Source organism: Neodiprion fabricii, chromosome 1, assembly GCF_021155785.1.
Source record: "Neodiprion fabricii isolate iyNeoFabr1 chromosome 1, iyNeoFabr1.1, whole genome shotgun sequence".
Taxonomy (NCBI): Eukaryota; Metazoa; Arthropoda; class Insecta; order Hymenoptera; family Diprionidae; genus Neodiprion; species Neodiprion fabricii.
This window is the reverse complement of record NC_060239.1, coordinates 18,161,090-18,177,688: the sequence shown is the minus strand read 5'-3', so window position 1 is coordinate 18,177,688 and position 16,599 is coordinate 18,161,090. Positions and strand designations below refer to the sequence as shown.

General features: G+C 41.5%; 1 protein-coding gene across 5 annotated transcripts in view; it reads left to right on the top strand.

Moving 5' to 3' along the window:
• The window catches only part of LOC124177821 (two pore potassium channel protein sup-9), an 854,038-nt gene that overhangs the window by 479,269 nt on the left and 358,170 nt on the right, over positions 1–16,599 (top strand). The gene's annotated exons all lie outside the window — the stretch shown is intronic.

Sequence of the window (16,599 nt, the reverse complement as noted above, 5' to 3'; positions counted from 1 at the left end):
ACCGATGTTCTTTTGCTTGCCGATATTTTCGAAAATTTCCGCGCTAGCTGCTTCAAAACATACGATTTAGATCTGTTGCACTACTACACTGCACCGGGACTTGCTTTTGACGCGATGCTCAAGCATACTAATGTAAATTTGCAACTTTTAGACAACCCTGAAATGGTGTTATTTATTGAAAGAACCATTCGAGGCGGCGTAGCACAATGTTCTAATCGACATGCTCGGGCCAATAGATTCATGGGAGAAGATTTTGATCCAAACAAAGCGGAATCGTATCTCACGTATATTGACGTGAATAACCTGTACGGTGCAGCTATGAGCGTGCATTTACCAATCGGCTCGTTCGAGTGGGAGTATCAGCACATCGATATAACGAACCATCCGGACGATTCGCCGATCGGTTACTTTCTAGAGGTAGATTTGGACTATCCTGTAGAACTCCACGAGAATCACAAAGACTTGCCTTTTTGTCCCGAGCATTGTACTCCTCCAGGTAGTAAAAACGCCAAACTCGTGACCACCCTTCACCCCAAAACAAAGTATATATTGCACTGTGGAAATTTGAAACAGTGTTTGAGTTTAGGATTGAAAGTAACGAAAGTGCACAGAGTTTCAAAGTTTGCACAATCTCCATGGCTCGAACCTTACATCACGCTCAACACGGACATGCGCAAGCGGTCTAGGAACGAATTTGAGAAAAACTTTTACAAACTCATGAATAACGCGGTGTTCGGCAAGACTATGGAGAATGTGCGAAATCATAAAGATGTAAAATTGGTCACAAAATGGGGGGGGGGGGGGAAGAGGTGGTGCGAGAGCGCTTATTGCCCGGGCAAATTTTCACAGCTGCACCGTATTTGGCGCTGATATGGTCATCATTGAAATGAATCGTGTCAAAGTTTACTTCGCTAAACCTATTTACGTCGGTACATCGATTTTAGATCTGTCAAAAATCATTCTTTACGATTTTCACTATAATTATGTAAAATCCAACTTTTCGAACAGCGAGGCCAAATTGTTGTATACCGACACAGACAGCCTTATTTATAAATTTGACGTATCGAACATCTACGATATCATCAAACGTGATGTGGATACAATGTTTGATACCTCTGACTATCCACCCGACAACGTGTATGGCATTCCGCTTAAAAACAAGAAACGACTAGGGCTAATGAAGGATGAAAATAATGGTAAAATTATGACAGAGTTTGTGGGACTGCGAGCAAAGCTGTACACATTTACTACGATGGGCGGGGATGGGGAAAAAGTGAGTAAGCGCGCGAAGGGTGTAAAAAATTCTTCGATAAATAGCATCACGTTTGATGATTACAAGCGCTGTCTGATGGCTTATCAAGAGTTGTCCCTCCCCCACTGTTTAATACGAAGTAAAAAACATGAAGTAAGCACGATAGTACAAAAAAAATTGACTCTGAGTTGGCAAGATGACAAGCGGCAATTGATACTTGGACAGACCGACACCCTACCTTGGGGGTTTGTCCCAGCCCCCCAATAGCTATAGGATAAAACTGTAGACGTAGAATTATTGTAAATATTTGTGTTTGACGCCTCCGACGATCCGCGATCAGCCGGAAAGGATATTGACTGGATTTGAAAATGTGAATTCATATACTTAAGAATTATTTATTTATTTATTATTAATATATTGAGAAATTATTCATTTTCATTCGTTTACCACGAGAAAAGTCTTCAGAAAATAAAAACAAGTTTCCAGGAAATGAAAAAAAGTTTTCTGAACGAAACTGTGGAAGTTTATGTTAGTTCATGCTTATAAAGCAGTCAAACCCCTTCCTATATTGTCCCCCATTGATTTCGCTATCCTTGTCAATTACGGGAAAACTGTATTTGTCGTTGTTCCAGCATGCCGAGCACAAGTCTTTAAATTGCTGATACGTCATGTCTGTGTTTTGATGATCGTTGCAGATATGTTTCAGATTCATATCATCCTGTCGAAATAGCACCAATAAGTTTGCATTGTCACGCACTAGGTGTTTTGGAATGCGCGCATACGTTTGACTTAGATGAAAGCTATCGATATCGTGATGCCTGCCCATGCTGAAGTATGCTCTGATATTATCTTGCTTTCACAGGCCACATCGTCGAAAATCATAACAGAGTTGGGGCGAGCATTTTCCGGTTTTACAACCTCGTCGTTCTCTCGGAACGGGAAATAACCCACACCCTGCACGGGTTCTAGTAACTTTCGCAAAAATTGATACTTTGGCTGGATAAGAGATTTCGAATAGACGTAGACATTTTCGAATCGCAATCTATTGCCGTGCGTGATGAGTGAGAGAAGGGCGTTCGTTTGACCACAATTCCATGGCCCGCAAAAATTGCTCTCACGGTATTTGGTAACAATTTTCCATGTCGTTTTTCTATCTTCCCTTTTCCGCGTCGAACCATTTTATTGAAATTCGCGATAAGTAGTTTATCGGGCTGATCTTGAAATCTCATGATGCTTCGTTAGCATGACAACGAGAACTAAAATGACGGTATATAAATTCCCCCTTTTATAGAAGTCACGTTAGTTGTTGCCCGACTACGAGGACGTGCACACGGAAGAAACGCGGTGGTAGTTTGTTAAATAAAATCATCAATCATCTCTCAGTTGAATTGCACGTACCAGGGTATCAGTACTGCAGACCTGGAACGAAATTAACCAAGAGGTTGGCTCGTAACGATTTGGGGATCAATCCGCTGGATGCTGCGTGCAAAGACCACGACATTGCAAACGCAAAGAATCACGATATTGCACTGAGAAATCTTGCCGACAAAGCGCTCGCTGAGAAGACGTGGAATCGCGTCTTGGCCAAGGACGCCAGTGAGGGTGAAAAGGCGGTAGCCTGGGGAGTCACTAACACCATGTAAGGTGATAAATCCAAAATTTTGAATTTGTCCGCGGTCAAAATCGAATCCTATAATCGAAGAATCCACCGATCCTCGATCTCTCATTTCCTCCCCTCGAATCACACTACCGAGTTCGCTTTCGCGAGCTCGCTCTCTTTGCTCTGGGACGTCGAAGGGACCGGTCATCCGCTCATCTCCCGGTAGGCGACTCAACGGAAACTGGCCAATACTTCAAGCTAGATTTAACGTGGAGAATCTATTGAACTCATCGACTTCGATCCCGGATTCCAGTCCCAGGGCAGGAGCCAACGTGGGAGAAAAACGAGCGTCCTAGATAAGTTAAAATTTGAAGGATTGTTTATTTAAAAGTCTCATCGAACTCCAAGAAAAATTCGAGAATGATGTATAGATTGGGATGAGTGTGTGTATGTATCTGTATGTGACGGTGTGTAACTGTAAGTGACCGTGTGTGAAAATAGGGCCTCATATGTTCAATAAAAATAAAACTAGTATAAATTGATTTTACAACCATGAAAGCTAAATCTAAACTCGAAATGGGCTTAGCTGCGAAGCGGTCGAAACTTGGAGTGGCTGCGAAGAAGAAATCTAGAACAGGTGGGAAGAGTAAACAGCAGAAGAGAACGGTGAATCTTAAATCCATCATCACAGGAGCAAAGGTCGCCATGCGACCGGGTTATAAAGCCGTTGAGTCGGCGTTGGCGGGTGCTCGTGCGGCTACGCGTGGGACTGGGAAGAATGCTCGTATGCCTCGCATTATACCTGTGCCTGATAAAATTAGCGGCTTCCTGCCGTTTCTCATTCCAATTCTGGCTGGTCTGAGCGCTACTGGAGCTCTTGCGGGTGGTGCTGCGGGTATAGCTAATGCTGTCAATGAAGCTACAGCCAACAAACATCGGTTGAACGAGACCAAACGGCACAATACAACAATGGAGACGATTTCTTTGGACAAGGGATTATACCTGCGACCCTACCGCAGCGAAATGGGCTTGTACTTACGTCCGGCAAAAAGCTGATAAAGCGATCACACCGAGCTCTTACCAACGTTGATTTACTCAAATATGCTAAAAATATGAAAATTTCGCATTTTCGCGGTGTTTTCATGCAGAATGATCTGCCTTAATCGGGAGCAAAAATGCGAGAATCCGCAATTATTAATCTTCACGATAAAAGCCGCCCAGGGACACATTGGGTTGCGTACAAGAAAAATGGTGGCCATGTTGCGTATTTCGATAGTTTCGGTGATTTGAAACCGCCTAAGGACCTGATGGGGTATTTCGGTGTTGGCAGCGTTGAATACAATCATAAGAGGTATCAGTAATATGATACTGTGGTTTGCGGGCACTTATGCCTCAAATTTCTCAGCGAACAGTTATAAAAAGACAAGTGCCGCAAGAGCAAGCATTAGTCATGTCGGAATCGTTGACGTTAACACTGACAGGCATATCCTTCGTGCTGGAGGCTCAATATTTCCCCCAATCGAGTTATCACCGGAGAAAAACTATGTTCTCGGACTCGTCGAGTTCCTCACATTTAATTCAATACCCAATATTTATGACACGTGTAATAAATTTCACCTGAAACGGGCGGACAACAGCAGAAAGAGCATGACAATACCCACGGGAAGCTATGAAATTGAGGATATTGAAAAATTTCTGCGTAAGGAGCTACCCTCCGACATCACCCTCAGTCTGAGAGCTAACGACAACGAGCTAAACGGTGAAATCACGTGCAATCATGTGGTAACCTTTAAACCCAAAGATTCCATCGGCCGATGATTGGGATTTAAAGCGGTTGAGCTAGCACGAGACGTTACTCATAAATCTGAATTACCAGTGGCTATACTGAAGGTTAATACTTTATGCGTAGAGGGTAACATAACCGCTGGGGCGTACATAAACGAGCGGCGAGCTCACACGATTCATGAATTTTTCCCAACCGTTCCATCAGGATATAAGATTGTCGAAGTGCCTGCCAGCATCATTTACCTGCCAATCGCCGTATTGTCCATACAGCATTTACAGCTGAGAATAGTTGATCAAGACGACGAGCTGATCAATTTTCGCGGTGAAACGATTACTGTGCGTTTACACATGAAAATACTGAAATAATAGGGATCGTGTTTGAGACGAGAAAGTTGGGTAAGAGTTATAAAAGTCAGATGTCATGGGCACAAATCATCAGTCGCCCGACACCTCAGACAACGTTTACACCGCCTACGAGACTGACACCTCTGAACGTTCGGTTTCTCCAGAGCCTGGGTCTTTGATTACGTGGAAATTTTGGAAAACAATAATTCCTGTTCGCTGTATCCTGCGTGTGTGTTACAATGGAAGGAATAATAAGAATACAGAAACCTGCGGTATTCGACGAATCGATTGCGCCCTCTGAGATTCATGCTCATCAGCCGTTTGCATCATCCACCTTCCAGAACAACGATGAAATCCATATTGTTGTCCGACATCAATACTTGTGTCTACTGCCCAGTAAAAGCTCTCTACACATTCATAGAAAAATCACAAAGGATGATGGTGTGGCTGCGGTTACGGTTACGAAATTGATCAATATGGCCGTTTGTCATTTGTTTGAGGAAGTTCGCTAGGAGTTGAACGGTGTAGAGATTGATCGGAATAAAAATGTTGGCATCACCAGCACTATGAAGGGTTACGTATCCTTGACTCCAGGCCAGCAATATAGTCTGGAGAATACCGGGTGATTGAGTGGGGATAAGGAACTAACCGATGCCGCTGGAAATTTCGATGTTGTTTTGCCGTTAAATTATGTGCTAGGCTTCGCCGAAGATTATCGTCGAGTCATCGTCAATGCTAAACATGAGTTAATTCTCACACGTTCCAACACTGATTTGAATGCCGTGATTCAGGCTTCGATCACGGAAAACTTTAAAATCACCCTAATTAAAATCGAGTGGTTGTTGCCCTACATCAAACTGGCAGATAAACCGAAAATCCAGCTACTCAACTACATCACCAAGGATCCGGCCATATCCATGAGTTTTCGTTCTTGGGAAACGTACGTGTATCCGATGCTCCCATCAACAACGCGGCATATATGGTCAGTCAAGACATCGACGCAGCTTGAGAAGCCGAGATATGTCGTTCTAGGATTTCAAACTGCAAGAAGAAACGAGCCTCTGAGAAATGCCAGCGTATTTGCTCATTGTCGGATCAGAGATGTAAAACTCTTCCTCAACTCACAGTGCTATCCCTACGGAAATTTGCATTTTGATATATACAATAATCAATACACCATTCTCTATGATATGTATGTTTGGTTTCAAATGACCTACTGCAACAAAGAAGCTGAGCCTTTGCTATTGAAGCGTGAATTTATAAACTGAGCCCCCCTTATCGCCATCGATTGCTCCAAGCAGAACGAAACATTGAAAACTGTACCTGTGGACATTTCATTGGAATTTGACTCTAGCATTGCGTTTCCCCCACACACTTCTGCCTACTGCAGGATCTTGCATGACCGCATTGTTGAATATGATCCGATTAGTGGTACTGTAAAGAAATTGGTATAAGTCAATTATGAGATAGAATGTTTAATTATTATTACTATTATTGTGTGAATAATGAAAATATCTGTAAAGTTATTTGCTCAATTTAAAATATGATGATCTATCACCATTATTATGTATAAGCTGAAAACAGAATGTAATTGTTGATGAATAAATAACATTTATTCAAAGCATCCAGCCGCTATTCTTTGAAAAGTTCCTCCACCCCCACCCACATGATCAATAAAACAATAGAAAATTTCTACCTATTAATGGAATATTCCTTTCTTTGAACTATTTGGGGATTTACCTTCAGGGTTGTGGTGTACCGTGTGACAAAGCTATGAAATAATGCTAATGATGCCATCAATAGACTGTGATTACTAAGTATTTTTATTTCTTTCAACAGATGCTGCCTCCAACAATGCATTCATATATATATATATATATATATATATATATATATATATATATATATATATGTATATATTTTATATTTATTATAATTACAGTTACACATAATTTTAAGTAATATAATTTATTGATATAAATGTGAAATAAATATATATATTTCAATAAAAATATATACATAAAATATATACGTTTCAACAAAATATGATTAACAAACTGTGAGGAATTTGAAAGATAGCTAAAAGTTCACATACTGATATGTTTGTCCCACCTCCTATACGTTTCAACGTATGTTTAAGGGACAACACTACTGTGGCCCCCTGCATTTTTTACATTTTTCAACAATTTTTTCTTGTGGGAAACATAAGAGATATTTGAAAAAAAAATTTCCGTTTTTTTCCTTGTTTATTAATTCTTCAGAAAAAATTCTTTACATATTTTTCACGCCGCATGGTGGCGCTGGGAAAGCTCCCGCGTCAGGTGCTGTTGTCTCCGCAGTGGTTCGCAGCACGCAGCGAAACTCTCTTCAACGTCGACTTAAAAAAAAATTCGCAGTGTTTTCGTTAATAGTATGATATTTTGAAGATGATTTTTAAATAATAGGCACGCTTTTGAAATTAATGCATGATTTTTGAGCAAAATTTCTCGTCGAAACATGCTATAACATTTATTATTATTGAGACATCGAAAAAATCCTATGTAGTTCATTAGATAATTTTTTTATTTTTTTTTATTTATTTGTTTAACTGCTTATAAAGCTAAGCTTACAGCAGGTGATATACATGAATTTCGCTAATACATGGGATAAAACAGTCTTGTGCAAGTGAACGTATAAATTATATAATATAACTAGCTAAACTAAATAAACCTTAATCAGTTAACGATATAAAAAATAATAATAATAATAATAATGTTCCTTAATATAATGTAATTTATATAATGACTTTGGTTCGTTAGGCGGTAAGCTGAGGATAGTATTTTTGTTAAAACGAGTAGAATATTGCACAGGGAGCGCTGATGTTCCCTTTAGCCATTTAAGCAAAACGCTCTGAGCTTCATTGAGCGTGCTAGAAATAAGTAAACGGCTTTTACTGTCGCGGGTCTAAGGTCATTTAGGATGTTGAGGAGCAGGGAGACATCGTCAGTAGCGCGAGTAGGGTATAATGGAGCGATGAAGTGTTCTCTGTAGGGTCTGTAGACCGGACACCTTAGAAAGATGTGCGCCAGGTTCTCGTTTTCTTGTAGGTTACAAATTGAACATGGAAGTTGCGGGTTTATACCGTAATACATGCGTTTAAAACTAAAGCTGAAGTAGTGATTGTTGGCAAGTCTTGCCTGTGCGAGTACTCTGGCCATATGGACAGGATTTTCTTTGAGATATGATGCGATAGGCGAATTTAGATGACGGGGGATCGCCACTTGACAAGGAGTTTTTTCCGTGATGGCAGCTAGATCAAGGCGCCTGAGACTGGCAGAGAATGAGCGCAGGATTTTGGGGGTCAGTCTTTTCCAATGAGCACTGGATGAGCTGAACCAGATTGTTGGTGGAGCATTACCGAGTTCCAGCAAGGGTTTAATCTGCAAGATCCAGTTGTAACTGGGATCGATGGATAAGCTGTTTGCTAAAATTACAAGTCTGCTGAAGCAAATTTTAGGAATGCGATGTTCGTCCACCTCAAGAATCCTTGCGATCCATCCTAGTGCCAATCTCAGCACCCCGGTCTTTACATAGGATAAATTGAGCTCATGTTTTAGTGGTGCACTGGGGGTACCGCTTGGGAGAAGGAGGAGTCTCTTGTAAAAACTTAGTTGGGACTTTTCAAGTGTGTCTAGGTATCGCAAGCCCCAAATATGAGAGGCATATAGGAGCGTGCTAGCTACAATGGCTTCGTAAATCTTTGTGATACCGTGCCAAGACTCGGCTTTGATACTAGCAAGCGTCGAGAGCGCTGCCCCGGCGGCGGAATGTGCTTTTTGTGAAGCTGATTTAGCCGCCGAAAGACCCAGCGTGGAGCTTGTAAACGGCACTCCCAAGTATACGTACTCGTCTGCCCATTCAATTGGTTGACCGTTGTAAAAGAGGCTCCTTCTTTCCCTTGGGCCACCTTTCCTAAAGTGTATGATCTTGGTTTTCTCCATGTTTACAGTGAGTTTATTACACGCACAATATTCCTCAAGAAATCTGAGGGATTTTCTGAGAGTAGAGAATGTTCTAGCAAGTATGACCAGGTCATCGGCGTACAGTAGCATTATTAAGTCATATACATTATTGATTTGGATGCCTTGTGCACCTTTAGACCTAAAGAAATCTACTATGTCGTGCAAATATAGAATAAATAAAATAGGACTGAGTATTTCTCCCTGTAGAACCCCCTCCGTGACCTCAAACGCCCCCGAGAGGCGGCCTTCCGATTTAACACGTAATTCTGCTTGGTCGTACAAGCACTTCAGGATTCTTATCATTTTTGGACTGACACCCAAGAGGAAGAGTTTCCTCCAGAGGGCGCTGTGTGGCACGGAGTCGAAGGCTCTCCTAAAATCAACGAAGAGGCCGTATAGGCGGCTCTTTTTGTTTCTCAGTCCTATTTGAAGGGCAGCCAATAGCGAGAAAATATTGTCAATGCAGCCTTTTTTGGCAGTAAAACCTGCCTGTTCCTCGGGCAAGGCACCAGTCAGATCAATCCATTTTATTAGCCTGTTTTTCAAGATCGTAGTGAAAACTTTTGTTAAAACATTTATCATAGCCAAACCTCGGTAATTACCGGGGTCCGACTGGTCTCCTTTTTTGAATAACATGAACATAGCAACTTGAGCCCAGTCACTGGGAATGTGCTCAGTATCGAGGATTTTATTGAACATCGATTGTATGTAGAGAAGCCAGTTTGAAGGCAAATTTTTTATGAATTCACCCGTGATTGCGTCTGGACCTGGTGCCTTACCATTTTTCATGCCATTAATTGACCTGCAAATCTCATCATACGTGGTTGATGTGTCTAGTATGGGGTCTGAGACTCCAAAATAGGTAGTGTTGTCTATAATTCTAGGCGGGAATACACTTTTATAAAATTCGCTCCAGGTGGCAAGAGGTAGAGAGGGCGAGTGGGAGTGCTTTTTGAAGCTGTTATATGTGCGCCAAAATTGTGTAGTATTACTAATGTCAGCAAATCTCTGGACAACTGTGAGCCTGTAGGAGTTGAGCTTGGTGGAGATTAGCTCCTTGTAACTCTTTTTTTGGCTTAGATATTCTTCAGTTTCTGATAAATTAAATTTGGCAGCTCTGGCCAGCTTTAGAGTTTGATGTAGCTTTTTCTTAGCGTCTCGACAGTCTTTGTCAAACCACGGTTTGTGAGTGGTTAATTGTACAGTTTTTTGCGTGTTTTGCGTTAACATTCCTGCCTCTTTGGAGGCCTCTATGATTGCCGAGACGAGGTTTGTGTGTATAGAGTCAATCGTAGAGGTCTCAGATGAGATCCCCAAGTGTTGAGACAGTAGCATGGCGTTTGTGTAGGATTCCTGTGCTGGTGAGTTCCATCTCAGCTTAACGGTGGAGGGGAAAGAGTCGGAGGAGTAAGGAGAGGTCGGCGTCTTTATGGGAAAGTTGAGTGTTGCTGCAACTGGGAAATGATCTGATGTGGTAGCTTCGGACATAGTCTGCAGGTCGTCTATAAGATTTGCACCCGCGAGATCAACCCAAACCAGATCTATGACTGACTTACCAGAGGAGGAACAGAAGTTGTGCTGGGCGGGGTAATCGCTAGGGGTTCTCCCGTTTAGCAGGATGAGTCCATTGATGTCGCCGAAGTTTATGAGTTGTGAGCCCCTGGCCGTGTGAGTGGTGTCTAATGATGAACGAGTTGAGTGTAACGAAGAGCCTAGAAGGGCATCTTCATGAACTGAGCCCTGGAATCCCACACGGGCGTTAATGTCGCCTCCCATCACTAATAGCTCATCGCGATAAGTCATTCGTATGTCATTTATGGTCAACTGAAGAATATCCAAAAGATGCTGAAGTGGCAGAGATGGACTAAAGTAAATATTGCATAGGATAAAGCTCCAGTTCTCCAGAGACACTCTGACAATGATCCACCAGGGAGTTGTTTCTAGAGCTTCGTGTTTGAAAGCTTTGTTGATGCCCATTAAGAGTCCACCACTCGCCCTTCCCACGTCATGCATCCTGGTAGCCTGTGAACAAATAATATTAAAGCCGTTGTATTCTTTGGAGAGTGTAATGGATTTGTCAGTGCACCATGTTTCATTTATGCAAAAAATATCTGCCTTGCTTAGTAGTGTGTAACTATTTATATTGCCCAACCCGTGACAGTTCCAAAATACTATCCTCAGTTTCCGTTTTTTGAAGAACAGCGAGCCTGTATCCGGGTGTCCAGTGGAAATTGAGAGTTGGTGGCCTGTGAGAGAGTCGTCGTTGGAGTCCTTGGGGGGGGGGGGTACCAGTCGGTAAGTGGGAGGTGGTCGGTGGCTGTGGGATGGAACTTGCGTTTGTAAAGCTGCCGCTTTTGTCGTTGCGACGTTGTCTGGCTGCTAGCCTGAGTTTGTAATCAGCATCTCGCTCTTCCGGTGTTCGGTCATGCTCGATGTATATCTTGCGAGCTCCCAGTGTCCTCTTCTTCCTCATTATCTCCATTTTGGTTTTCATTGAAGCGATTCTGGCTTTGATAACTGAGCCAGTCTTGTTATAACTGCCTATGATTCTTGCTTGCTCAACACAGCTGGACACACCGAAGTTATCTTCCAGGAATTTGTCGACAGTCTCTGATAGGCTTTGCCTTGGAACGTCGCGTATGGCTAGGCCCTTAATTATGATGTTCAACTGTCGGTGGTGTTTGTCGAAAGAGTCAAGCTTCTTGTTGAGTTGTTCCATGTGGGCTTTGACTGCAGCTTGTATCTCACCAGTCCGAACGTTTCGTTCTGAAGCATTCTGTGCAGAAGTCGAAGATAGTTGTGTGCCCTGTTGAGACATTGACTCGAGCTTATTTATCCTCTCGCTGAGTTCGTCAAATTTGCGGGAGTGTCGATCGTCGTTGGCCGCGACGGTGTCTGTTAGCTTAGCTATGGTCTCGGCGTTTGATTTTTTAATTTCTTCAACTTCCGTCTGGAGGTTGTAAATAAAGGACAGCTTGGAGTCGATTATTTTTTGAACATTCTCCGATAGGGCTTCAACTATGCCCTCTCGGAGGCTGGCGATAGTAGCGACGTCCAGTGCTAGTCTTCTTTTTTCCGGATGTTCTTCCTCCGTTTCTCGAGACCTCTTTCTGTTGTTGTTGTTTGTAGGGTCAATCGGGTTTCCTATGACGTCCAGGTTGAGTGAACTCTATGTGAGTGCCATTGGTTTGCGACCTCTAGTGCCGGGTGTTTTATCGGCAGTGCGGTTATCATTATCATGAGATAGCGGGGTCGTAACCTGCTGCCCTCTGTTGGTGTTCTGTGGAGTCTCCTGCTCAGCCGAGACTAAGTGAGAGATACCGTTGTTAGAAGGAGACGACATGATTGTGGACTGAAAGACAAACCAACCTCACTTTGTCGAAAACTGTGTGCAGAGATTTTGGATTTTTTCTCTTTAGGTGTAGTTGCGAGCCACGGTGATTATCACGAAAGGAAGCCTGATTTTTTGCCACTAAAACTATCACTTAAAGCGCCTTGCAGCTGAGATCTGCCAATAGTAATACACCAGGGAGTCGTAGCGCGATTTTTCACGTCTGTCCATTATACACCCACACATCTACCTTCATTAGATAATATATTTTCATTGGTACAGTAAAAATTTGAAGTTGATCGGATGAAAATTGCTTGAGTTTTGCTGCATGCCGCACTCAAAAAAGTCGTTTCGAGAAAAACGCGTTCAAAGTTTTAGGTTTGTTAATTTGTCTCACACCAGAAGCAAAAAAATCATTGATATTGCAACTGATATCGCGGTATTAGTGTTAAATGATGGCCTGAGAAGCCTCATGAAAGTTCTGAAGACGTTGGGGATAATTATCGGCCCAAATTGTTTCAACTTTTGCGTTGAGACCGACGCAGCGTGGAGCGCTGCACCGCTCCACAAAATATTCAATATCTGCGAAAATAATTATTTTTTCGACCTGGGTCCAACGGCATCTTAATCTTAAAAGTATTTTAGATTTTTTTAAATGTTTTTCATAAAATCGATTTTTTGAAACCGTTGTTACATCCATGAGTAGAGTTTACTCCTGAGCGGAAGGAGGTTGGCTTCGCTTTCACGTTTCAGGTCAACCGGAAATCAGGATGAGGATTGAATAAACTTGAGTATGTTTGATACATCGATTATATGTTTATTGCGTAGAACTTGAGATACCGGTAGGAATGAATTGTGCTGTGCGAAAGATATATGTATAAGAAGTCCAGATGTGGAGTTGTCGGGCGTTGGAATAGGAGTGTAGCTAGAGACTTTAAACGCACGGGTGCTAAAGGTAGGAAATAGAATTTGATGAGTAAGCGCGATAGTGAATAGCGTGAGACTACGTAAAGATAAGAGGACAGGACAGAGACCATGAGATTAATGTAAGAACTGTGGGAGAGTTAGCGAGTAGGAAAAATAGAGAGAAGTGGCATGCTGGACGTAACCCCCCCGTCAGAGGGAGCATAGCGGTAGATATGGTCCCGAATATGGAAAGCAAGAAGGTGGAAATGTGAAACATGATTTTAAAGTATGTGCTTAAAATTAGTTTTACAATTTTTCTTATTATGGGTAGTGTATGGTATTTATAATCTGAATATAATATGTTGTCCGTATATATGAAAATGATAATTGGTGTGTGTTTACAAGTATGTAGTCGCAGTATGAATGTAGATTGAATATTGATTGATGCGTTTAGCAACATTAATTGGATATTTGAGGATAAGTGTTTGTAATAGTAAGTTTATGTTTGAGATAGTATGGTTCATATTCTGGATTGCGTATGAGCGTAAGGCATATAGTTATAATACTATGGTTACATAATGTTGTTTAAAGCTAGGCGCCTAGGGTTAATGCGCATGGAAGCGGGTTAGTACACTTAAAATTAAACAACAATGATTTCTTTGATTCGCTGGGTCCTAAGTAATACTATTTTTTTTTCTTTTTTTTTGAGATACAGAGTTTTACCTATTCGTACAATGATATCGGTTATGAGTGTAGATATATTTTGGGCTAATTGTAAACTAAGGGTATAAGATCGTCATTACAATCACTTTAATGCCGTAGTGTACACAAGCATATATTTTACTTATGTCTGTTTGGTAGCGCAACAGCAGATTTTGGTAGCAATATAGTAGTTGCCTATTTGTAATAAGGTTTTCGTAAGGTTTTAAGTACTTGTGGGTTTAAAGGAAGCGGAGGTGGTGTGTAAGGAACTGCATCATGGGTTTCTACTTCGTTGGGAATGGGTAGGACAGAAGAAGTAGGTGGGTGGATAATATTTAGCTCGATTGGATTGTCACACCCTGTTTGTCTGGCTCTAAATGTCTGGTTCGTTTTTTTTGCTTTACAATGTATGCACAGAGTAATGACTTTGCCAAGGCATGAGTGACGGTAGAATAAGTATAGGGTTGCGAGAGATAGTAAACCTAAACCGCTGTAAGAGCGTCCTTGATGTAAAACATATAGCGCTGTGTGCGGTGGTGTGTGCTGATGTCAGTAGCTTGTTTTACGATATCATGCAGCGATAGTCCGGTATTGGCCAAGGCATATACATTCATGTGCGAGGTTTTGTGGAGTTGGGGGATTGCAATTAAGGATAAATTTGTGGTTTCATTTAAATTAAGGTTTTTGTACATCCGGTCCAGATCGTGGGTAAAGTTCGGGATGTATGAGTGAGTTTCCGATGAGGTCGAATACCTAGTTGTGGAGAGTGTTACCTCACCTGTGTGACCGGTGCACTTGTTATTTAGTCGTAATATTCCGGCTCCTGAAATGGCGATTCGCGAGGTGTGGTCGCTCGGACATAATATGTGTACGGTTTCTGGTTTTGCTGAGGAAAATATCCAAGCGTTGGTGACGGAAAGTTCCGTCCAATATGTGTCTTCGAAAGATGTTAGTCTAACGTCGCAATTTTTTGTTACTGATTGTGAGGAGTGGAGAAACAAGTCGACTTCGCATAGCTTGTGGATTCCGCTGTGGAATAGTGGTTGACTTTGTCTGCAAATGTATCTGTTTTGCTGAGTAATATTATTCTTGGATATGAAGGTCGAGACATCAAAACACTTTTTTATTGTGTTAACGTTTCAGCCCTGATGGGGGCCTTCCTCAGAACAATTTTATTTAAAAGATCTGTCACGAACAGAAATAATAGAATAATGTACAACTCCGTTATAACAGAATTAAACATAAGTGGTTTAGATAATAAGCAGGGATGTTTATGCAGATACAAATGAGAGGAATTACCCAGTGTGGGATGACACTTTCAATTCCCGAAGAACAGGAACCACTAGTATGTAGTGAATGCGTTAGAATAATAGAATACGAACAAAAAAATACAAAAAAACACTGCGATCGCGATACGTAACTCCCAAACATTCATGATTATTGTTCATTTAATAAAACACACAGCGACCGTTTTAGGTTTGAGTCTGGAGCACTTTTGGATATGTGGAACGTCCAGTGTGTAGTGGGGGGAGATCGATATCGATCATTATCAGAGCAAACACAGAGTCAACGGGTTAAATGGAAACTAGAATTTGTTAAGAAGGTAAAATCGGGAGCAAGCTCAGTCGGTAATGGATAGTTACGTTGGGTGTATCACAGAGGTGTAAATAGTACTCAGATGTTCAATATCTTGTCTTTGATTGACGGAATTGGGATGTACAACAATATTGCACATTTCCAACAATAACCTGTTGTAATACAATGGTTCAACGTCAATAATGCTGGCTTGAAAATAATTGAATGAATGGTCGAAATCGATGGCATGCCTCGTCAGTGCAGTATAATTATCCTCGTATTCGACTTTACCTGATTCATCAGGTACTACGAAGAAATGACTATCCAACTCGTCTGCTCAACAAACATATACAGGTTAAATACGATTCCATTTTGTCGTCGATTAGTTCTAACAACAACAATTATGCATCTGGTGCACAAGTTGATCAAAAAAACTTTGTTTCCATCCCATACGTTGCGGGTTTGTTTGAGTCACTCAACAGAATATTCTCTAAGTATAAAATCCAATTTGTGGGAAAAAGTGCACATGATCATCCTCTATGTTTGACTCTGGTAAGGATCCTTTACCCCCGTGTATGCGTTCTTGTGTAGTCTATAAAATTCCCTGTAACCAATGCAACATGTCCTACATAGGTCAAACAAGTAGGCAACTACACACCAGGATAACTGAACATAAACGCAATATCCATGAACATGAGGATAATTATACTGCACTGACTAGGCATGCCATCGATTTTGATCATTCATTCAATTATTCTCAAGCCAGCATTATGGACGTTGAACTATTGTATTACAATCGGTTATTGTTAGAATTGTGCAATATTGTTGCACATCCCAATTCTGTCAATCGAAGACAAAATATTGAACATCTGAGTACTATTTACACCTCTGTGATACACCCATCGTAACTACCTATTACCGACTGAGCTTGCTCTCGATTTTACATTCTTACATTTCCTGATTTCTATTTAACCCGTTGACTCTGTGCTTGCTCTGATAATGACTGATATCGGTCTCCCCCCACTACGCACTGGACGTTCCACACGACCAAAAGTGCTCCAGACTCAAAACCTAAAACTGTCGTTGTGTGTTTTTATTCAAT